Raw genomic sequence first — 27,586 nt, 5'->3', positions numbered from 1 at the left:
TATTAATTTTATGAAAAAAGGCTGAGGTAAGAAATGCACAGCTATTTTGAAATTCTCTTCTAGACATATTGCTCGTTTATTACTATGGTTTGTATGCATTAAAATTATGATTGTTGTTGTTCTTTATTAGTCATCAAATAGTATTAAAGTAGAAATTAAGATGTATACAAAACGTGTACGCGCGAGCTTACATTTTTACTTGCAGTATTTACCCAAACTCCAGTTCTATCCTGTATGTGCTCAGTTGTTTTTGCAAAGTCACATCCTGTTCATCGCGTCGTAATAAATTGAATCGTTCATACAATTCAATATGCATCATACCAACATATAACTCTTTTCTCATAATGCATTGGGTTAATGACAAGTTGTTTTTGTATTGCATATGTCAATCAAATCCTCTTGAGACTGTCTGCAGTGCAAAGAGGTGCGTGAATAGGGATTAAATACACATTGTATGCAGTTTCGTTGCAAATAAAACATCGACAGCATGAGAATGTTCATAAATATGTTTTAAATGAATTTTCAAAAGCTAAACAGTACAGTATTTAACTTCGTTTGGTATTTGTTTTTTACGGAACTGCCAATGCCTCTTTTATATTTAATGATGGCGCCTGCAAAAAGATGTATCCGACTGATAAGCCTTTGAAAAAAAACCCTCATATATTAAAATCAGTGAGGCCTCAATTGAAAGGTTGTTTACAATCAGAAATTGCAACTCACATAACATTTTGTCTAAATAAGGTAATGTTGTCTTGCTGCCGTAGAAACCATAACATTCGGCAGTTTAAATTGTCAGGTCGGTGCTGTAGCGCCATATCGGCTGATCGAAAAACGTTTCACGCACACCTGCGATCTACTTTGCCAAGATGTTTCGGGAAATCGTTTTCTGTGCAAAGGTGTTCTGCGGCGTTCAGAGATCTGGTATGTTAAAACATTCTTTATTTTACTTTAAATAATATTATTAAAAAAAACAAATAAGGATGTTGTAAGGCCTTCGATTTAATAATGTCTTCAAGTCAGCGGTATTAAGTTACGCAGAACTCAGAGTTGGTTCATATCTTCTTTAATGAACGAGTGCTTTTGTTCAGATATCGGGTAATGGTTAACACAAATAAATTTTGTAAATGGACTTGACATAATGTACCAACAGAAATGCTACAGAAAGCACAAACTGAGTTGATTTTAACGTACATAATATCATAATGAATTTCAATCGCTTGTGTTTTAATAAGCTTCTTCTTCAAACATTGTTTTACATGGAGCGATGATGTTAAAAGTATTTTCATGGACTCTTTGCAGACGTTTGATACCGTGGACCATAAGCGAATTAAATTTATTGCATTAATAAATTAATTTAAATCGGCTTTACTCCAAAATACTCTGATAATTTTAAGCGCGCGCTAAGAGCTTGTTACATAATGCTAGATGTTTTTAATAAACCATTTATTCAGAAAACAAACGATCAGGAAATGCATGTTTATTATCATGCCATTACTTATGAAATATGAGGCATGGAAGGTACCATGACAATCCTGTAGGCGCCTTGTTTTTTTTTATTACCCGTAGGGCGCATCGGGAGTTGTTGTTGCGAAGTGTGAAGATTTGTAACTGGCCGTAAGCTAGCTTACATATTGAAGTCAGCATTGCACGGTTTTGGTTGTTTTTCTTAATCATTACCTTCTAGAGGTGGTTGAGACAAAACTGTAATTATCTGATAACCCACGTCACCAGGCAAACACGCGGTGTTTTGTTTAAACCTCACGATTTAAATACTGTTGGTACTACTGCGTGTGCGCATCCAATCCGTGTCGGACATATTCGGGTTTGGTGGAAACAATATTAGAAAGACTGGCAAAAGTTATATTTTATGAACAATCAAAGAACTAAAATGCTGAATGCAAAGCATACAGATAATGAGTTTAATAATGTCCTTATCATTTTGATATAGTTTTTTTGCGATTGCGTATCAAATATTAGTTCGTGTATATTTCAATGTAAAAAATGCGACTATTGAAATAAAGTCTTTTTATAAACCGACGATATTATTTTATGAATACAATCATATGTGTTATCAAGTAAATATGATCATAGTGTCATAGTAAAACTTTGATCAGTGACTTGCGATATAAATATTTATATATAATTTATATATTACATTGTACTGTTAGATTATCCTGTCAGATGTCCTGTGTTACCTCATTCTATAATTGTTAGACTGTTAGAACACTTAATTTTAGCTGTTCATGTTCATTCACTGCTGGATTCGTTTGAAACAAAACGCATATAATTAATTGTGTGCAGAAGCTTCAAATAATTGTATTCCAGCCTAGAAGGAAACCAAATAGCTATAAGCGATTGAAGAAAATCCGACGTAAATATTTTGTTTAGATAAGTCGCTTTTTTAGAAATATTTTCGAAATATTCAATTAATTAGAAGGGATTCCGACAATCATAGATTTAATAAAATAAATAATTGTGTTTTTATAACAATGTTCATTCTACAATTGTATAATTATGACGAATATTTACTTAAAATTCAGACCAAAATCAGAAGGTTTATATGACATGATAGTCCCAAGCGGGCACATTAACCCGAAATCAAGACCCTAATGGTAAATTTACACAAGTGTTTTTGCGTTTACATGTTCACATTTCTCCCGGAATAAATTTGCTCACGTCATATAAACAGGGTCTAAACTTTTACACAGAAGATAACATAACATAACAAAGCTTCTTTCGTGTTTAAAAGTTCTGGCAATATACATAAGAACATCAGTGAAGATTGATTTACCCCTTCTCATTGATAAATTATCACGTATGCGCAAAAACTTGGCGATCGAAGTTTATAGGGTTTATAAAAATAAAGCTAATTGTTTGAATGATTGTTTATCCAACTATCACGTATTATTTCCTAATCATTTTGCCCAATCCTGCAAGAGACAACATTTTTTTTTGACGCACCTGCTGCTACAATTTTCAAATCAAAACTAGACGGTCAAGGATAAAGCTAGTGCGTCTATGCATATATAGCCTTTGAGCGTCAAACAGTGTTTTCGGGAGTTTCACACTTTTAAATCATATTGGTCCATAAAATATTTTCAAAGATTGTGGTCGAAATGTATGAAGTTTGTTTGAGAAAGCCAGTTTATTGGATCGTTTGGTTGAGAATATGTTGTCTGGTGCATGCATGAACGGCCTGTGTTGTTGTATGTGTTAAGCCTTAGTTTTGTGCCTTTGAAAAGGGTCCGATAACTGGCCTATGGTTTACATTTTAATTTTTTTATAGCAATGCATCAGTGAAATATTACTTGATAATTGCATTATTTAACCGGTTGAAAGATTTAAACTGATGAAATCAGTGCAATGGAATGTTAAAGTTCAGACTTGACACACAAAGTGCTTTCACTATACTCAATAATAATTGTATATAAAAGAATACTGAAGCAAGAAGCATACACCCATTTCGATATTACGTTCTTGATGAATATTGCATATTGCTACACTACCCACATATGGTTTTCATATATTATTATTATTATTATTATTATTATTATTATTATTATTATTATAGAATTTTTCATTATTAATAAGAGAAGTATTTAGGCATTAGTTACATATGTACTTGGCTGTGTTAACCCTTTTGATTTGTCCTGTGTTTGCTCAGGTGTTTTAGAAAAACCACAGGCAAAGGTCACCGTTTGTGAAGCGCGTCGTTATAAATTAAATTGACATAACAATTTAAGATGCATCGTACCAACATATAACTCGTTTCCTGTTTTGTTATAAGGTACATTGAATAAATGACAAGTTGTATTTATATTGCATTTGTCATAAAATCCCCAGAAGATTGTCTGCAAATAAAATAGGTCCTGCAATATAGACAACATAAAATGTTCAAGCACTTTCTTTGCAAAGAAATTTTGAAATGATGAAAATGAAAATATTTAAAGATTTTACTTTCAAAAGCAGACTGTGCAGTTTTTAACTTCGCACGTTCGAGGGTATTTGTTTATTACAGATTTGAAAGGGCCTATTTGGTATTAATTGATGACGCATGCAAAAACAGTTGTAGCCAATTGATAATCCATTGAAAAAAAATTACTCAAATATTAAAGTCAATGTGTCCTCAGGTGTCAGTTTGTTTGCAATAGAAAACTACTACTCATATTAAATCTGTCTAAATAAGGTAATGTTGTCTTGCTGCCGTAGAAACCCTAGAAATCTGCAGTATAAATTGTCAGGTAGGGGCTGTAGTATCTTACCGTCTGATTGAAAAACGCTCCACACAGGACGGCCCAAACAACAATCGGGCGGATTCCGTACGATTTCTGGACTGACCTTTTGGAGTTTCTGATTCTTGAAATCGTTCAAATCTTCAACAATGTTCGTACGAGTCTATTGTGAGCGCCGTACGGCGTCTGAAAATCGTGCGTGTATCTGAAGGCGTCCGCCCGTCTCCTGACCAAGAACCGTACGGCATCCGCAAGAATCATGCGGTACCATTGCATCTTACTTACTGACTTCTTCGCTTTATAAGGTTGCCGAAGTAATTACCAATTCGCGCGGGTCAGGTGGATACTAGTAGTTGATTGAAGAATAAGTCAATCTTTCTTCCATGTAAAGATTAATATTACCTTTACAATAAAACAATACTTATTTCGAATAACTTTTTAAACGGACAGAAATGCGTTGTAGAAAATAACTTGACAAACACTATGAGAATATAAAAAGCAGGATAAAGTACTGAGAAGCGACGACAAAATCATTATCAACGTTCGGGAATACACGAGTATTTGTATGGTCTATATTATTAAAACAACCCACACATACAAAGAAAATATTTTTAAGAATTTGATTTCTTTAAAAGGTCAAAATGTTGTTGAGCATACTTTTCCTTGTGCTAAACTGTTTTAGTGCAGATGCAGACAGGTACAGAAAGGTAATTTTGCACTTCAAGTGCTTTTTTTAAATATTGCATATTTACAAAAGAAATCTCATTTTACTAAGGTCAAGTATAAATTATTATTCTTTAAACATGGATGAGGCAACTTATTCATTACCTCGGCTTTAATGATTCGTTGAACATTATATTGTACACTTTGAAAAACGAAGCTTTTTGGCGTTTTATGAACTCTTACAACCGATTACGAAAATGGACGAAAATAATAAAACAATATAAATTCAAACAACAAAAACCGAATGAACTCTCATTAAGATAATATTAGCCGTTTTAAATGTACAATGAAATTCTCTTTGGGTCAAATAACATATCATTAGTTCATTACCATATAAGTGTATAATAAATGATATATATCATTCATCATATCTATCTTATAAACTAAGAAATACATTCATTTTAGAATCGGTTATCACTGGTTGGTCCGAGTCTGGTGGCGGCACAATAGCAGCGGCCGATGGAACAATAACACTTACTGCATTGTCCGAGGACAATTGTGGGCACAACAGTCGCAACGTTTACAGCTACTACTGGTGCCACCTCAGTCGACTCATACACTGTCACCGGAACTCCAAGTGACGTTGTGGAAATAGCCACGCCTTCTTCAGGCGAAGTAACGCTTACAGCCCTAGTGGACTACGAAGCAAATACAGAGTTTGTTCTTTTAATCGTGTAAGTTTATAAAAACAAACGAAAGGATTATATCAGTGTCTATTTAAAAAAAAAGTTCATATAAGACTATGCAGACATGTAGCATCTACCCCTACCTTAATGGCCGAACTTCCCCATGTTGCGGGTCACTTTCTGTGAAACGTAGTGGTAAGTGAACATTTCAGTAGAAAGATCTTTGCTACGGAATAGATACGGAAAAGATAAAAAGCAATATATATATGACGTACTTATCGATGACTTGCACTAATAACGAATAACAAACCAATTAAAAAAATAACATAAAGACAAACGAAGATAGCAATATCGTTCATAAATTTTAATATACTCACTGAGGTCAGCTTATTTACGTATGTACGACAATGTTTCGTAAGGACAACAATTCAAATAATATGTTATGTCAGTGCTATAAAACAAAATAAACGATTTGCTTGCTAGATATAATAAACTGTTTTTTAAAACAACTCTTTTCGAAAAATATGTTATCATCAAACATACATAGCAATTCGACAAATCGATTGTACAATAAGCTCGAAAATAAAATTGGGCATGTGCGATAATATTATTTTAAGTGATATCGAAAAGTCTGACGAGTTTTTGCTATTTTCAGAGCAACAGATGATACCGCTGCAACCGGAACAGCTACGGTTACGGTGCCAATTGGAGATGTCGCCGGTCCCCCTTTTACAACAACCACAAAAGAGTTATGCGTAGCGGATGGTTTAGGTCCAGGTCGGTAGAAATCTTTGAAGACATTGTCCACTGATTGTTAAATTCCCTTAAAAACAAAAACAAATCTTTAAAAATGCATATGTGCCATATTGGAGAGTGCTTTCATTGCTTATAACAAATAATGATATCAGAACGGTAACCATTAGGCAGATCTCTAATCTTTCAATAATTAACGTGCGGAAAACATACAGCGTTATCACAACATACGCATAATGCGCGTCATTCAAACTGAATCTTTTGAGATACGATGGTGTTAAATAGCTTGAAGTTAAAGCGTCGTTGTGTACATTAACATTACTATTAAATCGACATACGTGCTTCTATAATTTCAAAACGTTTACAAGTAATGGCTACTGCACTCCCTAACTGAGTAATGAAAATCACACGAGCGCTAGTAACCTTGTTTAGTGCAGCATCCAATCGTTGGAATGAATTCTATATAATCAATCAATGAAACGGCTCGGCTGAATTTTTGTTAAGAATTTAAACCTTCAGCGGGTTTTAAACCTTTTTTTAAAAGCCTTAACCTATTTGGATATGTGATATTCATGTCCGTTATAGTTTCCGCCCTTTTAAAACACAATGTACATTGTTGTGTTAAGATTACTTCAAAACATATATAGTAGTTAATTAGTACATCATAATGGTTAAAGGGAAAAAATATTAAGAAGTATGCGTTAAACTTAACCGCGTTAAAATGTATCGGCAATCTACTTACGGCACGGTACTACTTGATACTGTTCCGATATTTGAATTTATGAAAGCTCGAAAACAAACAAAATACTTAGTAATACATAGTATTTTGTGTCACATTTTAAGATAATAATAACAAAATAGTTATAATTTGAACTTCTAATGATTATTTATTTAAAAAAAGGCAATTTCATTGCATTTACGCGATATTAATTTAGTTGATGTCTGACAACGAGTTTTTTGTTATTTGTTATTATTACTAAGGAAGTTCAGATTAAAATACATATCATTGAATACAATGGGATTGTGAGTCGAAGGGTGACCGTTTTGTTTATGCACAGGTTTTGATTGTGAACGTTTTGGTAAAAAGCTTAAAACTTAATAGATTATTAGCTAATTCGATAATCAAATGTGTTATAAAATACAAATGACAATGCGTAGAGCAGTAAAGACATTTTGCGAACTGAATCTACGAAGACAAATGTCATTATATACGTGTACAAATTGTCTAATTTATCCAAAGAAAATATTTTTTTTGTCATGTTTTTGTTCGTCAATACTGGTCGTGTGTTTTTGCTTATCTTCCTTCATTGAGAATTCTTCATTATGATGGCCATTGTGGTTCTGATTGCTGAATATCTCAGCCTTTTTCACTGTTGTGCTATTTCTTTCTTTCTTTAGCCTACAAAAAGGAAACGCTGATACATGATAACTATGCATGCCTGACATTAGATAAACACCAAGTGGTATAAGTTGATGTGATTTACGTATTTGACACATGCCAACATATTCATTGTATAAAATAGATTCCAAATAAGATTATTGTAAATCTCTTTAAATTGAAGTAAACTTCTCTGATGTGTCAAAAGCAAATATGTACTTGTATATTAATATTTGAGAAAAATAAAACATGTATCACAATTTAGGAGAAGTGTTCGTTTTTTACATTTTTATTTGAGTTATGCAGATGTACGATCCAAGCGCGTAGTAGAAAGACCATATCATCCTATATCGTTCACATGCGCTGAAACAAAACAATGATAATACAATGAACACGTCCAGTAGTCAGACATTCAAATATAAACCCTATTGAGATGCACAAGATGAAGGCCCAAACGACACTGAATAAGAGACACAAACGCACTATCATCAAAACCATACCGAACACAATAGATTTATAAAAACAAGTTTGGTCCACACAGCGCCTTGGAACAGTCATTGAAATACAAGTTTACTGTAACATGTGGTTACTTGAGGTTTTAAACTTGCAAAACCTTACATTTGTACCATCTGTTTTCAACATCTAACATTGACAGAACTGCTTTTAATCAGTCAGTCATCATTATATATTTTGAAACTCATTATCAAATTCAAAGCTAAAAATACAAGATGTATGTGTTATCTGTTTCTGAGTAACATTTTGTACGGTGTGTCTCGATAAATATCTGTTGCCTACAAACAGGTTCTTCATTAAGGTATGGCTACTGAGCTCGTCCCTGGTAAATAAAAAAAAGCATCAAGCGTAAACTTTAATTTCCTATTTGACGTCATACACCACGCTGCTCATGCAGTCAACCTTTAGGGTATTCGAAAGAAGAGAGCTTTGATTCGTTTCGCACATGAGTATATATAGAGCAGTGTGTGTGGATAGGTTGTGGCTGAGCCTATGCCGTGAAGCTACTGAGCCCTGAGCTCTTGGTTAGAAATGGGTCGGCCTTAAGGTGTCTGTAACTTCCGCTAATTCTTTGAGGTTGAATATGAAAACCTTTATACTCACGAGCCAAAAAAGTCTGGTAGTTGGATCACGCTGATGCACCTGTCCCTACAACCCCTGATCGACTGCAACAGATTGCGTGCTCAAGCTGCGTTCCAACAGCAACCCCTTGCTCTTTATGTCGATGCCAATCCCCGGAACGTCTTGGGCCCTCTATTGCTCAGCTTCTAGTAGTGGACGCATTCCGTCATTTTCGGAACTACTCTGAACCTCAATGATGGCTATTGTAGCTATAAGTGCTAAGTGCTCGTACAAAAAGCATAGCTTGGAGTAAATTTTATCAACATACAAATACTCTTGTAGTTAATGCTGCCAGTACAACAATAAAGCCGTGTTATTAGCTAGTACTGTCTTAACGTTGGAGCCAATTTACTAAACCAAATTTACTCGGTGAACCTCGTTTCCGCAAAAAAAACCTACAGTCGTGTTAAGATTAACCTATCTTACACCTAACAATCTGCGAGAGCCGAGTCATTTGTTAGGAAGTTCAATCACCCATATAGTATATACCAATTAAGTCCCCTGAATACATCTCAACTTGTACAAAAGAAGTGTGTGCTTGACCGGCATCATTGTAAGTGGCCTTATTGTGCATAATTAAGGGGAGTCTCAAATCTTTTATTTTTTATTTCCACACATATTTGTTACAGTGTGTCTATGACTTTATATTTTTTATGATTATTATTTCATATTTGTATTTTAAACAATGTAATGTTTATATTTTTCATAAGTCACTTATTTGCCTTCCAATTATTTTTAGAAATTGTTTGTCATGATAAATTTGAGGTTTAAAATTCGATTTACAATTTTAGATTTTGCTTCAAGCTATTTAACGTACATCCTCTATTTTCTCATCGTACTTTGAGTTTAGGGCCTGCCATTTAACATTTGTTTTATTTATTTGTTATAAACGATCAATATACTGGATGTCATAGGGAACATGTTCGTATCAATATTATGAACTTTAACTTTTTAGACAATTAAGTAAGGGGAAATACTCCGGTTTAGTCATTAGAATGGGTTGGGAAGGGTTATCATCAATTTTACAACCATGGTTGCGTAAAGACTCTTCTTCATAATTGGATACTTAGACATTTCGACTCATGTTAATACAAGTGATCAGAGTTTACACGTCATGGTAATAGGAATGACTATTAATCATAACTGGGACTTTGGACGAAAGGTCTCATGTACAGAGAAGTAATCATAATTTAATTTCCTACTATGGTAATTGGAATTACATTATTCATAACTGGGACTTTTCACTTTTGGTCTGATGTTAAGAGTAGTGACCATAATCTGTTTCTCGGACTTTGGAGTTTTAGTCTCATGTAAAATGAAGTGACGAACATCTGTTTCACTACCATGGTTATAGAAATAACTATTCTTCATGATTGGGTATTCAGACCTTTTGACTCATGTTCAGAGAAGTGACGAACATTTGTTTCACTACCATGGTTATAGGAATTACTTTTTTTCATAATTGGGTATTTTGGCCTTTTGACTCATCTTAAGAGAAGTGCTCAAAACCTGATTCTCCACCATGGTGATAGAATAACTATTATTTATAACTGAGTACGAATCGCCAACAGCAAACAATAAAAGTGATGAACCACATTGGTTTAAAAAAGGCAGGAAGCTGAAGAACTCGGTCGGGCTGCTATGAGAAAAAGGAAATATTGTATCCTGCTGTGAAGGACATTTCGCGATTCACAGAAAATGTTAGGATTTGTGTTTGAATGAATATCTATTAAGAATTCTCTGCCAAACACATGTATGTATAGTTTGTTAATATTTATTATCATAATATAAGATTAAATAAAAAACAAAGAAACATTTGATTTCCTTAAGCGTTTTATTCTATGATCGCAGAAGAGTGCCAATGCTTACCTTTATAATGGTGGAAGGGTGCTAAAAAGGGTACAGCACCCTTTCAAACTCTTAACCTAAAACCCGAATCATTAATCTGACATAATCAGACAGCCATACATAACACATTTATAGTACTCTTTGCTTGATCAATATTCCATAATGCATGTTTTACAAGGAGTTTAATATCTGCGACGGTCGAGGTATTCTTTTGACGTACCACCGCCTTTATAGAAACCACCAAGTCACAAAAATACATCGCAACTTGTACACAAAATGCTGTTGTTAAACAACATAGTTGTCAGTGTCCTTTTTTGCACAATTAACGGGAAGCCTTTAAACGCTGAGTCGTCTGCAATCTTCTGTGCTAGCAGGTATATCATCTCTATCTGACCGACACATTTCCATAACAACTTCCTTAGAATTAAGAGCACGAAAACATAAAACATATTGTTGCACTTATCGATGTCAGTTTGAAGTACCTGAATGTTTCAGTTACCTGCCCTCTTTAAACTTTACAGACAGGTCGAAGGGCATGAGGTATCAAGTATAGCCCTTTATATGCATTACACGATAAAAGCAATCCAGCCGTTTCTTTTTGCAAGATTGATAGGTGTCATAATTAATTCAAGTTTTAATTGTGATCGTTTTCGAATTTTAGATTTTGCTTCAAGCTATTGAAGCTAAAGCATTCATCGTACTTTGAGTTTAGAATCTGTCATTTAAGTTATTTTTAACTATTCGTTATAAGCGATCAATATACTCAATGGCATAGGGAACATGTTCGTATAAATATTATGCACTTTAACTTGTTAAGCAGTTAAGTAAGGGGAAATAATCCGGTTAAGTCGTTGGATAGGGTTGGGAAGGGTTATCATTAATATGAAACCCATTGTTACGTAAAGGCTCTTCTTCATAATTAGGTACTTAGACATCTTGACTCATGTTAATACAAGTGATCATAGTTTCCATGTCATGGTAATGGGAATGACTAGTCTTCAGAACTGGACCTTTTGACGTAAGGTCTCATGTAAAGAAAAGTAATCATAATTTAATTTCCTACCATGGTAATTGGAATGACTATTATTCATAACTGGGACTTTTCACTTTTGGTCTGATGTTAAGAGTAATGACCATAATTTGTTTCTTGGACTTTGGAGTTTTGGCCTCATGGAAAGATAAATGATGAACATCTGTTTCACTACCATGGTTATAGGAATGACTATAATTGAGTATTTAGACTTTTTGACTCATGTTAAGAGAAGTGCTCAAAACCTGATTCACTACCATGGTGATAGGAAAAACTGTTATTTATAACTAAACAAGAACCAGCAAACAATAATAATAATAAACATTGGTTTAAAAAGGGCAGGATGCTGCAGAAGTCGGTCGGGTTGCTATTATAAAAGAGAAAAAAGGGAATATTGTATTGTGCTGTGAAAGATATTTCGAGATTCACAGAAAATGTTAAGATTTGTGTTTGAATGAAGTACTTTTAGGAATCATCTGCCAGACACATGCATGTTTAGTTTGTTAATATTTATTATCAGAATATAAGATTAAACCAAAACCAAATAAACATTTGATTTTCTTCAGCATTAAATAAAACGATGGCAGACGGGTACCCATGCTTACCTTTATAATGGTGGAAGGGTGCTTGAAAGGGCACACCACCCTTTCAAACTCTTAAACTAAAACCCGAAACATTAATCTGAGATAATCAGAGAGCCATCCATATCACATTTACAGTCCCTTTTACTCGATCAATATTCCTTAAGGCATGTTTTCACAGGACTTTAATATCCGCGACAGCCGATGCATTCGTCCACGCACCATCGGCTTTATAATAACATTAACACTTCATTCCTTAAACGATGGATGCTGTTTATCAATTTCACATTATTTCTGTATAAGGTGCAATGTCATTTCCCATCGAAATCGCGTGTGTTTGTTCGATACTTCTGTCCTGTCATTGGGCGCTATAATACTAATGGCGGGGCATATTTACTACGGAATTTTTTTTTCAATGAATCGTAGTAAAATTATTGGCAACATGCAAAACTGTAATCTGCAGTAAAGCAGTAACAACAAAATAAGCAACGATAATTTGATTGATTTTAATGTAGATGATTTCATGATGGATGGAACAGCTGAAGGAATATTTAATTACAATGATGACGACTTATTTCGCAAATTTGGAATTGACATTTGGTAAAAATAAAGCATCTGACAAAACATGAAATCGAGGCAATGAAACAATAACATATTGTAGTGCACCCATCAACGTCCAGAAGAAAGAACTCAGTTCAACACTTAGCCTTTTCGCGTCCTCTGGTTTTCCTTCCGCGAAAGTTCACGTTACCCCACCCACCGCCACTGTCGTTACCACAGAGACGTTTCATCCTCGTTAAATGTTAACTTCCAAAGAAATGACAATGCACTTGCTGATTTCTCCACCACCATATTCCAACATGATTCATACACCAATTGATTCTTCAAATTAACGCTCAACAAGTAAATTGACTGGAATTTCTCTCCAGTTTGAAAACTCGTGATTTAACAAACGCTAGTATCGCGTATCACGCGAGATATAATGAGAACTTTGTAGGTGGCGATATTTTTGTTGTTTTCTTGTTATGTTAATTTTTCATAACTCAATTTGTATATTTCTAGTTGTAATACAGTTATAATACAGAGTTATAATATGCTTGACCTTGAAAATATAGAAAATAAACATATAAACAAGGAACTATTTTATCTGCGCATTCATTATTGTATAAAATTAGGTTACGATAGCTGTTCTAATTTACCCACTGTTGAGAACAACTAGACAAAGAAAAAAGGAAAAATGCTCTTGAATAATCTATCTATTTTAGCAGAAATGAAAATTTAAATAAATGTAAATAAGTATAAAAAATCGACATATTGCATTTTATTGGCAATGGCGCAGTTCAAAATGCCGATGCAACATGTCGAATTTTAATCCTTAAACAGTATCCAGCAAGTCACTAAAATACATCTCAACTTGAACAAAAGATTGAACAAAATCGTTGTACGCGGCATAATTTTGCACAGTTGAGGAAAGCCGTTAAACGCCGAGTCATCGGCAATCTTCTAAGTTAGTAGGTATATTATCATTATCTTGCTGATCAATTATCTAAAACCTTCCTTAGGATTTGGAGCAAAGAAATCTCAACTCGAATTAAAGGATCTTTTTTCACGGAATCATAAAACTCCCAGGTGCACTTCTCTATACAATTTTGAATAGGGTACTTATCCTCTCTGCGGCGTGTCGATTCAATTATAGGATTATACATGAATAGCCCTTTATACACAATTGAAATAATCCTGTCGTTTTATTAGGGATTAATATTTGTTTTGTTTTTTAATTTTAATATATTTTTCACACATATTTGTGACAGCGTGTCTATGACTTTAAATGTGTTTTATTATTTTTTCAATGTATATACGTTTGACATTGTTAATTTTTATATTTTGTAAGTCACCAACCAGCTGTCTTGTTTTCGTAAAACTTATAGGTGTCATAATTATTCGTTTAAATTTCAGATTTTGCTTCTAGTTAGGAGTTACTATTTAAGTTTTGTTTGATCTAATTGTACAAGCGATCAATATACTCAGTGTCATAAATATAATAAATATATAAGGCCGATAAGTAAGGGAAAATACACCGGTTAAGTCAATAAAAGGGGTTAGATAGGGTTATCAGAAGTTTCGCTACACTGGTGATAGGTCATAATATCTTTATTATTGGGTAGATTGTCTTTGTGTTTCATGTTAAGAGAAGTGACCACAATATGTGGTACTTGTATATTATAACAAGGTTTAAAATATAGTCGGAATTGTTCTTAAATCCGGAATAAAGATGCAATGGGAAAGTGTTTGCAAAGGCTGACTAATTTTTACGAGTAAATGAAATTCATAATAACCATACAATCCTGACATAAGACATAACAACTGTTTTAAGTATGATATAACTACCAAAGTTGTATTGGTTAATATGACCTTCAGGTTTAAATACTAACCTAGGGAATATTATGTTAGTCGGTTTATTAGCCTTGTATCACTTTGAGACCCTTGCGTCAAGTCCATACCGCGAAACAACCCCACAGATGAACTGACTAGAATATTTTTTTTATTTTCTTTCAAAATTTAAAGTACTTTTAATAGTAATAGTTTTATTTTCTCAAAAACAATTTAATTCGACGAAAACCGTACGTCCTATTTCCTTCAAGTTGTATTGCTGAAGATTAGCGGAATCAGTAAACACAGTGTGCATTACACATTTTTCCGGATTTAAATTTGAGACGAAAATTTAACATATATTTAACACTAATGAAATAAAACTCTTTATTAACGTTTTACACTTACTTTAGTCAGGTTATGAACAAAGTATAATACCGGAGTCTTACTGTAGCGACGTTATGCTCAAAACAGTAGTCGTGTTATGTTCAAACTGTAGTCACTTTATGCTCAAACTGTAGTCACGTTATGCTCAAACGGTAGTCACGGTATACACATACCGTTGTCACGTTATACGCATACTGTAGTCACGTTATATTCAAACTGTAGTCATGTTATGCTCAAACTGAAGTCATGTTATGCTCAAACTGTAGTCACGTTATGCCCAAACTGTGGCCACGGTATAAACATATCGTTGTCACGTTAAACGCATACTGTAGCCACGCTATGCTCAAACTGTAGTCACGTTATGTTTATACTGTAGTCATGTTATGCTCAAACTGTGGTCACGGTATACACATACTGTTGTCACGTTATACGCATAATGTAGTCACGTTATGCTCAAACTGTAGTCACGTTATACTCAAACTGTAGTCACGTTATGCTCAAACTGTAGTCATGTTATGCTCAATCTGTAGTCACGTTATGATCAAATTGTGGTCACGGTATACACATACTGTTGTCACGTTAAATGCATACTGTAGTCACGTTATGCAAAAATGTAGTCAAGTTATCTTTATACTGTAGTCACGTTTTGTTCAAACTGTAGTCACTTTATGCTCAAACTGTAGTCATGTTATGCTCAAACTGAAGTCATGTTATGCTCAAACTGTAGTCGCGTTATGGTCAAACTGTGGTTACGGTATACACATACTGTTGTCATGTTATACGCATACTGCTGTCATAGACATACACAGCTGTCACGTTATACGCATACTGTTGTCTTAGACATACACAGCTGTCGCATTATACGCATACTGTTGTCATAGACATATACAGCTGTCGCGTTATACGCATACTGTTGTCATAGACATACACAGCTGTCGCATTATACTCATACTGTTGTCATAGACATATACAGCTGTCACGTTAGACGCATACTGTTGTCATAGACATACACAGCTGTCGCATTATACTCATACTGTTGTCATAGACATATACAGCTGTCACGTTATACGCATACTGTTGTCATAGACATATACAGCTGTCACGTTATACGCATACTGTTGTCATAGACATATACAGTCGTCCCATTATACACATACTGTTGTCATAGACACATACAGCTGTCGCATTATACGCATACGGTTGTCATAGACATATACAGCTGTCACGTTATACGCACACTGTTGTCATAGACATATACAGCTGTCGCATTATACACATACTGTTGTCATAGACATATACAGCTGTCGCATTATACGCATACTTTTGTCATAGACATATACAGCTGTCGCATTATACACATACTGTTGTAACAGACATATACAGTCGTCCCATCATACACATACTGCTGTCATACTGTAATCACGTCATACACATACTGCAGTCACTTATATACATAATGTTGTCTTGCAATACACACAATTTAGTCACGTTATACACATATTGTAGTCACATGCGCAGTTGAAGAAAAAACAACATTTCCAGTTAATAAAATGTAGCCAAACATTGCTTGTCTTGCAGGCGGGCAGTCAGGAGTTCTTGTTTGAGATGTCACCCAGCTTGGTGACTCCCCTGTCCAGTTTTTACAGTGCAGGCGGGCGAGAGCGCAGTGTTTACATGTCGGATATGCGGTCACCCGCGCCCTATCGTCACATGGACGTTAAACAGCAACATTTATGGGGTACCGGACCACCGAACAATCACGGCGTACCGGGAAGATGGCGTTGTTACTCAGCAGGTATTTGGACGAGCAAACAAGTTTAACAATGAACTGTGCGATTATCGTTTTTAGCTCTTCTGGCCAAATGGTAATGTGTACGTATGTGCGTCCGTGCGTCCGTGCGTCTGTAAACAATTGCTTGTGAACACGATACAGTCTTCGATGAAACTTGTACAGTATTTAGATATCCATTATAGCTTGGTTCCTTTTCAAAACCAGCCAGATCCGCCAAAGCATGCCTAGATTATGGGCCTTGAAAGTATAGCAAATCAGTGCGTCTGTAAACAATTGCTTGTGAACACGATACAGTCTTCAGTTTTGATTGTATCTCGATGAAACTTGTTCAGTATTTAGATATCCATTAGAGCTCGGTTCGTTTCGAAAACCAGCCAGAGCCGCCCATGCTACCTAGATTATGGGCATTGAAAGTATAAAAAATCAGTGCGTCTGTAAACAATTGCTTGTGAACACGATATGGTCTTCAGTTTTGAAACTTGTACAGTATTTAGATATCCATTTAAGCTCGGTTGCTTTTCAAAACCAGCCAGATCCGCCCATGCATGCCTAGATAATGGGTCTTCAAAGTATAAAAAATGCTATTTTTAGCTAAGTCTATTTTTACCCTAGTCTACATGAGCGAAGTCTATCTTTCGCCAAGTTTACATGTAAAGTCACAATTGCTTGTGAATGTTTGTCCCAATTATGCTCCCGGGGTCATTACTGGCCACGCCTCAGGTGCACAGGTTTGGTATACTTAAATTGGGAAATGTTAAAAACTTTTTTGTCTGAAACAGCTATGCAGATCCTTGCTATGCAGGTCCTTGCTATTTTGAACAAGGCCCAATTTAGTGGTCCACTACCATGGTTGTTCAAATTATGCCCCTTGGGTCAAAACTGGCACTGCCCCGGGGGTTTCAAATTTCCTAGAGACTTATTTAAGAAATACTTTCAAAATCTTCTTGTTTCAAACCACAAGGCCCATACCTTTGATTTTTGTTGTGGAACATCATAATATTATGGTGACCGTCTAGCAAAACATTTGAAATTATACCCCTTGGGCAAAAGCTTGCCCCGACCCTTTTAACTTACTTTTTACTTTTTAAAGCTACAGCAATGAAATTTTGACCATGTGTACAGTTTGGAAACGAGCATCAATGTTGTGCTCGGATGTCCTTGACTTTGACCTTTTGACCAACCTTTTTTTTATTTTTAAAGCTACAGAAATGAATTTTTGACCATGAGTGCAGTTTTGAAAGCAAATATTTTTACCCTCAAATTACCTTTACTTGGCACAAACAAGTCATATTAAAATAGTTCATGCAACTAATCTGCTTACAACACTTTCTGTCCTCAGATGTTGAGCGTGCAGCGTTTTCAGCTAACCCGAACACAAAAAGTGAACTCTATATGTGTTGCCTATTACTTTTACGTACATGCTGTGGATTGAAAATGACCACAAGAGCCATGCCAGTAGAGCATATGCCCTCTTGGGTCTCTTATTGATATAGCTTGTGCCGAATGAGCACTTATTTCCGGAAGCACGGTTGCCAATAAACGGTATTTGTTACGCTTTAAACAAAATGACATTTTTATTAGTACTAATTTCAATGTGTATTAAGGATTTTTTTTCAAAAAACAGCATGCTTAAAGCTGCACTAACTTTTTTATTTTTTTGTCTTGGAACGAGCCAATTTATGCGAAAATGCATATAAACCAGTGATATAAGACTGCTGACAAAACATTAGATTGCAGATTTTTATATTTAAGTTGAAAAAATGATGTTTTATGTATTTTTTCTTAAACCGTTAGTAACGGTTTTAGCCACAAAATAATAATTTTTGAACGGAAATCTGAAAATCTGCGATCTGATCTTTAGTCAGCAGTCTTTTATCACTGGTTTGCAGATATTTACGCAAAAATGTGCTCATTTCAAGACGAAAAAATAAAAAAAGTTATATTAACGGTAAAGCTGTGAGAGGGCAGCTTTAATAAAAATTAAGGAGATTTTGTTGTTCCTTTTCTGTCATGATCGCTTCATCATCATGCTGTTTTTCGAAAAAAACAAAACATCAGAAAACTATATTCTTCCACATACGTTATACACGTTCTACGTTTCAAGTCCCCCGCTCCTGTTTACAGATCTCCCAGGTGACAGCGGCGGGCAGCGGGGAGTACACGTGCGTTGCCAATAGCGACATCGGCGGAGTCGTCACCAGGGCGACACTCACTGTGCTGGACCGTCCCGACCCTCCCTGCAATCCGGACATGAAGACGCAGGTGGTAACTTCCGTCCACCTGGAGTGGCCCCCGCCTTCCACCATATCCTGTAGACAGATACAGGTACAGCTTAATGTACATGTAGTTTAAAGTTGAGGACTTCTTCTACTTCTACCAGATACTGGCCACATTCAACAAGCTGCCAGTGGATAGCGCAATAAAGTAAAATAAGACTAAAGGAAAAAGTGAGAGTATGTATAGTGAAGAATAAAAACAAAAGAATAATGCAGAGTCTAGATTAAGAGTTTGGATAGTTGAGCCTTAACGGGGTTAACTATGCCTCCATGAATCACCGTTGAGCTCGTATAAGGCGCATCCTGGAAAAATGACTCGCTTTGTCGTAAGAATTCCTGCTGTGGTAGGTCATGTTTGACTCGACTGGGCAATGGCTTATTAGATGGCGCGGTGTCCGTTGTCAGTGCGTCCGTCCGTACACGAATGCTTGTAAACGCGATTCAGTCTTCAGTTTTGATTTGTCTCAGTCAAACTTATACAGTAGTAAGATATCCTTGAGAGCTCGGTTCTTTTCTTAAGTCACCCAGATCCGTCAACGCATGGCTGGATTATGCCTTTGAAATGCTGTAGCTCTAACGAAAGTTTACTTTAAGGGAGACAACTTTTACAGAGAGTCGTGTATTAATATAAAGTTCATTTGCCCTTTGCAAAACATATAATTCACTGATTGCTTCCCTTTGAATGTGGGTTCAGTACATTGCCTATTACTAGTATGTACATTGTTTTGATAAAATCAATATCATAAATGTCATGGTAGTAGAGCATAGGCTCTCGTGGGCCTCTAGTTACTGGAAGTCGCCAGGTATAATCGCTTACTCATTCGTCCACTCTGATAGAAGTGAAGTCAAACCCATGAATATGTATTATATACTACAATGTTCGCTCTTTCCAGGGTTACACAATAGAGTTTAATGAGGTCGGTCTGGATTACTGGCAGGCTGGGATTCTCTACGCGCCCACCACATCCCAGGTGATAGGAGACCTCTCCCCCGGGGCCATATACCAGTTCAGGGTTCGGGCCAATAACACAATCGGTATGAGCGACCCCAGCATCCCCTCCGACTTCGTCGCCATACCAACCTAATCAGATAGTTATAGTCCAATGGAGTTTTGTTATATTTAATTAATAATTTACAAATATCATATGGCAGCATGTGTGACATTGAAATTGTCAACCCGAGAGCAGAATGTCTCCTGAGGCGTAAGCATGCTGCCATATGATATTTATTTTATTATACCGAACAAAATGAAATACATAAACAGTTTAAAAATGTTTTTTAATTCATTTAATTAAATAGGTTTAACAAGGTAAACAAAATATAACATAAGAAAATAATTATATCTAGAACAAAATTCCACCGATAATTATGCTAAAATTACTTCAAATAACTGACAGTTCCTGTCGTCTGATGTTTTTGTGTACAAATTGATTAGTGACGTCACTGCTGAATGTGTATAAGGGTGGCAATCATGTCATAATTGAGCCTAATTATTGACGCAGTTATTTCCCCTTATATAACATTCAAAATATCACTGCGGTCACAATGTCGACAAGGAAGTAATTAAATCCTTTAGAGCCTGTATAAGAGCGTTTATACTTACAAAAAAGAATCGCATCATTCATACAATAATAAGTTGTTTTAGCTCACCTGAGCACAAAGTGCTCAAGGTGAGCTATTGTGATCGGTCTATGTCCGGCGTCTGTCGTCAGTCGTTCGGCGTCAACAATTGGTTATAAATATCTTCTTCTCCTAGACTGCTTGGACAGTTTTCACAGGAATGATCCTTGGTTGGTGCTTTTTTTTCAAAATTATTCAAAGAAATAAATTCCAAGCAGAACTCTGGTTGCCATGGCAACCTAAAGGAAAGTGTCAACAATTGGTTATAATCATCATCTTCTCCTAAACCCCTTGGAAAATTTTAATGAAACTTCATAGGAATGATCATTGGTTGCTGCTTTTACAAAATTGTTCAAAGAAATGAATTCCATGCAGAACTCTGGTTGCCATGGCAACCTAAAGGAAAAGTGTGACAATTGGTTATAACCATCATCTTCTCCTAAACCCCCTTGGACAATTTTAATAAAACTTCATAGGAATGATCTATGATTGGTGCTTTTTCAAAATTGTTCAAAGAAATTAATTCCATGCAGAACTCTGGTTGACATGGCAACCTAAAGGAACAGTTTCAACAATTGGTTATAATCATCATCTTCTCCTAAACCCCTTGGACAATTTCAATGAAACTTCATAGGAGTGATCCTTGGTCGGTGCTTTTTCAACATTGTTCAAAGAAATTAATTCCATGCAGAACTCTTGTTGCCATGGCAACCTAAAGGAAAAATTATAAAACTTTTTTGGCAAACACTATGAGGCCTAGTAATTAAATATTTGGTGTGTAACATTGTCTAATGGTTATCTACCATGTTTATTCAAATTATGTCCCCGGAGAAAAAATGGCTTCACCCAGTTGGTTACAAGTTCATTATAAATACATTTTGTTACAATCTGATAGTTATGTGAAGTTAACTCTTGAAGAATGGGCAGCAAGTCTTGCTATATGGTCTCCCTTTTCTGTGTGGATAGTGAATAAGCCCTTTATAAAGCAACATTTGGTTCTTAAAATTTGAAGAAAGGTGATGTTGTCCTAGATCGAAGTAGCGATAATATTAGTTGAAGGTGCTGAATGTGTTCTGATATTTGATTTTTTAGAGCTTAAGGCAGTTTATTGATTTTATTGGATGGTTTGTTGTTTGTGTATCTATACTAAAAATTAATTTTAGTGTGCAAGCAATTGAACGAAGTCCTGTCAGGTTGCAGGCAATTAAACAGAGTCCAGTCAGCGTGTAGGCAACTAAAAAAAGACCTGTCAGTGTGCAGATATCTGTACCAAGTGCTGTCAGTGTGCTGTCAATTATCAAGTCCTGTCAGTGTTCAGGCAACTGAACAAAGTCCTGTCGGTGTGCAGGTAAAAGAATCAAATTATGTCAGTGTGCAGTCAATAATCTAGTCCTGTCAGTGTGCAAGATCTGAACAAAATCCTGTCAGTGTGCAGTCAATTACCAAGTCCTGTCAGTGTGCAGGAAACTGTGACAAGTCCTGTCAGTGTGCAGGCAACTGTGACAAGTCATGTCAGTGATTATCCAGGCAACATGTTTGACCAGTATGTTTTTCAATATTTTTTGAGAACCAATATCAAGCTATACAAGGAGGTTAAACTCTTTAACTCGGGTGAGCGATTGAGGGCCATCATGGCCCTCTTTTTTATATTTTCACCTTTAATTAAACGATTAAATTAAATAAAAAATCACAATAACTTTTTCATAAAAGGACCATAATAATTTATCATAAAACCATGAAGCGGTTTGTTTTTGACGCTAATGGTCTTCTAGACTTATCTGTAGAACTGACCGAGAACGCTGACGGCAACCTTACGACGTTGAAAACCACGTATGAGAATGACTTCACCGAACTCGATGAGCTGGAAAGGTATGATAGTTTTGTAACTCTCCGTAAAATTATTACATGTAAATATTTAACTCTGGGAAGCATGATAGTTTTGTAACTCTCCGTAACATTATTAGATGTACATCTTTAACTCTGGGAAGGCATGATAGTGAAACATTCCGTAACATTATTACATGTAAATATTTAACTCTGGGAAGGCATTAAAGTTTTGTAACTCTCCGTAACATTAGTACATGTAAATATTTAACTCTGGGAAGGCATGACAGTGAAACATTCCGTAACATGATTACATGTAAATACTTAACTCTGGGAAGGCATGATAGTGAAACATTCCATAACATAATTACATGTGACTATTTAACTCTGGGAAGGCATGATAGTGAAACATTCCGTAACATTATAACATGTAAATATTTAACTCTGGGAAGGCATGTCAGTGAAACATTCCGTAACATGACTACATGTAAATATTTAACTCTGGGAAGGTATGATAGTTTTGTAACTCTCCGTAACATTTTTACATGTACATATTTTACTCTGGGAAGGCCTGATAGTTTTGTAACTCTCCGTAACATTATTACATGTAAATATTTAACTCTGGGAAGGCATGATAGTGAAACATTCCGTAACATTACTACATGTAAATATTTTACTCGGCAATTTTTATTGTTACTTATTTTTTCGGTATTGAATTTCGCGTACAGTTTCAAGCTGCTGCTATACACGGGTCTAGTCGCGGAAGAGAGTCCTTACCAAACAAGCTACCTGAATCAGGGCTGAGCGGCACTCCCTGCTACGTACACTGATCAATAGTGCTAGAACAAATCGCCACTGAGAAAGTAAATATTGAACCATATATCATTCATAAATGATTGATCGTATGCTCAATAACTGACACAAAATTATGTTTTCTCAACTCCAGGGGTCGGTTTTCGATTGTTAAGAAAACGTCTCAGAACAGCTCCGGCCAACATTTTTCCGCCAAGTACATAAAGAAGCATGGCACGTGCAAGGCGCTCGTGGAGACCGAATACAACACCGTACAGTACCTGCAGCATCCGGACATCGTCCGCGTGCATGACTTGTACGAAACGCCCGACCACTATCTTCTGATCATGCAAACTCAAACTTATCATATACAGTGTCTTGGCGATTTTTCTAACGGATGCAAGTTCGAGAATCGCGGGTTGGTTGAAGAATTAGCAAGGTATGACCTTTACCCCTGTGTGTTGTTTCAGGCTTCCAAAAGGGCGGTTGTTTGAGTACATCTGCACTACCTCCCACTACAACGAGCTGCACGCTGCAGACTTCATCAACGAGCTACTGGAGGCTATACAGTACCTGCATAACTGCAGGATTGCTCACTTAGATATAAATGTATGGCGGTATTGTAAATACAGTAACTGAAAGCATGCGTATCATAACACTGAAGATTTGACTAATCAGCCACTGGAGGCCATACTTTCCCTGCATAACTGCATGATTGCGCACTTAAATATAAAGGTATGGCGATATAGTTCATACAGTAGCCACAATCATGCGTATCATGACACTACAGACTTGACTGCCCAGCTACTGGATGCCATAAAGTACCTCTGTAAACTGCTGAATTGCACTTTTTGATATAAAGGTTTGCCGTTATTGTAAATATAGTAGCTGCAAGCATGCGTATCATCTCACTGCAGACTTGACTGCCCAGCTACTAAAGGTCATTCAGTACCTGCATAACTGCAGGATCGCTCACTTAGATATTAAGATATGGCGGTATTATAAATACAGTAGCTGCAAGCATGTGTATCATGACAGTGCAGACTTGACTAACACGCTTCTGTAGTAATGTATAGTCTATGTGAAAATACACGAAACCGCGATGAACTAAATCGGATTTTTTTAATATTACATGACATTTAAAATGGTCCAAAATATGATAAATTCATGTAAAGTAATGCTCTGCTAGATTATTTATGTCTTCAACTCTAGTTTTGCATAAAATGTTTATTTAGACTTTGCTTAATATTAGCGAGAAATAAGTTAAAATTTCATATATCATGAAAAAGCCATTTCATAGCAATCGAATGAACTAAACAAATCTCTTAATAATCCAATGCTTAACAATATTATGGTATCTAATTATTTTGTTATTAATGCGTCCAAGAACCCCCGTAGATAAAATAATTCTTTATACTTCTTTTAAATTATTGCATATGTACTCGCCCCATTATATTCCCTTTCACAAATCCACATATACTAACATAATTAAAAATTGGAAAAACAATGTATTAAACAATTCTAACTTTGTTTACAGTAATTTCAGTAAATTAACATTATTTGCATAGAGGATAATATCATCAGCATAGAGTATTAGAAAAACTTTAAATGAATCCATGTCAATAAATTTAAACCCTTTTCACAGCAAATAGACTCTAGATCATTTGAATGCATTGAGAACAAGAATGGCGATAAACTTTCTCCCTGTCTCAGGCCTAATGCACATTCATACGTTCCACTCAACTGGTTACAATACTAACTCTTGACTTATCTGAAGAGTACATAGATTTAATGTTGTGAAATATTTTTACCTCGTAATCCTAGCTTGAAACGTTTACACCACAGATTGTCTGTGACAACATAATCGAAGACTTTTGTAAAATCGACAAAACACACAAACAATAATTATTGTCTTCCTTGGTTAATGACATGCGTTAATAAGCTATGCAGTACACAAATATTACCTACATTACTCATATTCGATCCAAAACCAGTCTGTGTTTCAAAATAAACATAAGAGTTTTGAGCACACTCGGAAATTATGTTGTTTAAAATACGTAATCCATGTTTGACATACAGCATTTGACATGTGATTTATATAGATGTCTCTGCATATTTTCCTTCACTTGCACCTTATTTTATCCAGCTGCCACTAGACATCAGCAACTCAGTTGCAATGGTGAAGCTGACGGACTTCGGTGCCGCTCGGCACATCTACAACAACTACTACGTGCACGCGGCTTCCGGCGACCCAGAGTTCCTCGCACCGGAAATAGTCGCCGGCACGCCCATCGGTCTTCTCTTTGATATATGGTATGGAATCGAAGAACAAAACGTATTCCTTGCTGTTAGCAATATCAAAATTGGTTTACTGCTTGGTATTGCTTTAAATTGTACGTCAAGTTGTTAAAGCATAACAAAACGCTCAATATTCAGAGGAGTTCCTGAATCCTTTTAAATGAACGTTCATCGATATGGAATGGTATTTCATTAGTTTGGTCTGCATGAGTGAAAAGGGCTGGGAGGGGATTTATAATACAGTATTAGAAGAACCATATTCAAAGCACTATTATCGACAATTATTCGGTGTAATTAATTGTAAGCCTTCGAATTGTACTCCAGATTTTAAGTTTTGAGCACTTGCCTGTTCGAAGGAACCTTATGTATATGAGCGCCTTTAGTCCTTATATGTATAATGTTTGTTTCATTTCCAATGGTGTAATGACAATGAAGGTGTTTGTTAAGATTTAGAGTTTGCACATCATTGACAGTTTACTACTTTGTGCTTTGTTTGGATGTTTTATCAAACTATACAACGTTACAACATCCCGTTGACATTAAGAGTATGTGTCCTTTGCAGTGTTATACAATATTTGTGGTCCTGTATGGCATGCTTAGTGGTGTCTCCCCGTTCTTAGACGAATGCGAAGAGGAGACTTTCTCCATCATCCTATAAATCGTGTATATTGATACACACTGATGTTAATACCCATTATCTGTACCCTCAGGGCAGTGGCAGTGGTACTGTCGGTCGTGCTGAGCGGCGGTTCCCAGTTTTTAGACGAAAGCGAAGAAGAAACTTGCTCTAACATTCTGAGAACCGAATTCTGCTTTCCCGATGAGTTCTTCGCCGGCGTCACTGCTGAGGCAAAGGAGTTTATTAAGACGCTGCTCGTAGATGACATGGGGTGTGTACATGATGTCTTTGGACATTTTATCAGTTAATTTTCATCTATAGACCACGATACCCTAATAAAAAGCAATCAACTATGTGTCTTGTTTAACGGGACTATGCCATATTACAAAACAAGGATAGCACACAACTGCTATCACAATACACATGCACAGCATTTGTTTTGTTTTTAGGAAGAGGCCCACCGCAGATCCGTGTCTGGACTCCGCCTGGCTGAAGAGGGCGACGCTGCACCGAAGCAACCTAGACCCCGCCCCATCTCCACCGCCCGTGTTGCTTATTTCCTGGACAGAAGGCGACACCTGGTGAGAATATAAATACTGTATCCATACATATAAATTAAGGAATGATAATCGATTTCCAGCCGATTTGATTGGATTGAAAAATATGCTATTATGTACAAATGTATTTTGCTAAACACATTGAAATTGTGTACTGGAAATTAGAGGGTAGTATTGGTTTTGCAGAGCGATATTCAAGGGCGGGTCAAGAAATTGACATTAAAGGGGGCGTAAATTAGGGGTGCAACCTTTTGATAAGCGCACCCATATCATAACCGATTTTTTTTATACTTAGAAGTTTAAAATATTGGCAGGGGGTTTCGAAATTTTAAAAACATTAAAGTCAGAAATAGTGCACCATGAGCGTATTTTATTACTTTTTTCTCCGATATTGACATAAAAAGTAATTGTGAACGATTATTTTTTAAATGAAATATCGGAACGTACCCCGGTTGATATCGCTATTTCGGACCAATAATACGTAACATTGGTCCGGATTAGCAGTATCTGCCCGCAAACGTCATGTTGGTCAGAATGAGCAATATCTGCCCGGTTATGCAACATCGATCAGGGTACGCACTATCCGCGCGGCTACGCAAAATTTTTCTAATTCTCCTATTACCGGGCAAGGTACCCGAACATATTGATTGGTAATTATTTCTGTTTATAGAAATATATGTGTTTCTGTTAATAGTAAAATAGTATAAAAGATTTTTATCTGTTTTCAGGTTTTGGCCACATCTTGA

At 35.8% G+C, this 27,586-nt stretch overlaps 1 pseudogene; it reads left to right on the top strand.

Annotated features, from left to right (window-relative positions):
- The first annotated feature begins 866 nt into the window (after positions 1–866).
- Positions 867–27,586, top strand: LOC128241292 (kalirin-like; annotated as a pseudogene).

The sequence above is a fragment of the Mya arenaria genome, chromosome 7 (assembly GCF_026914265.1).
Source record: "Mya arenaria isolate MELC-2E11 chromosome 7, ASM2691426v1".
Taxonomy (NCBI): domain Eukaryota; kingdom Metazoa; phylum Mollusca; class Bivalvia; order Myida; family Myidae; genus Mya; species Mya arenaria.
The sequence above is the reverse complement of the archived record's forward strand: the minus strand, read 5'-3'. Positions and strand labels throughout refer to the sequence as shown.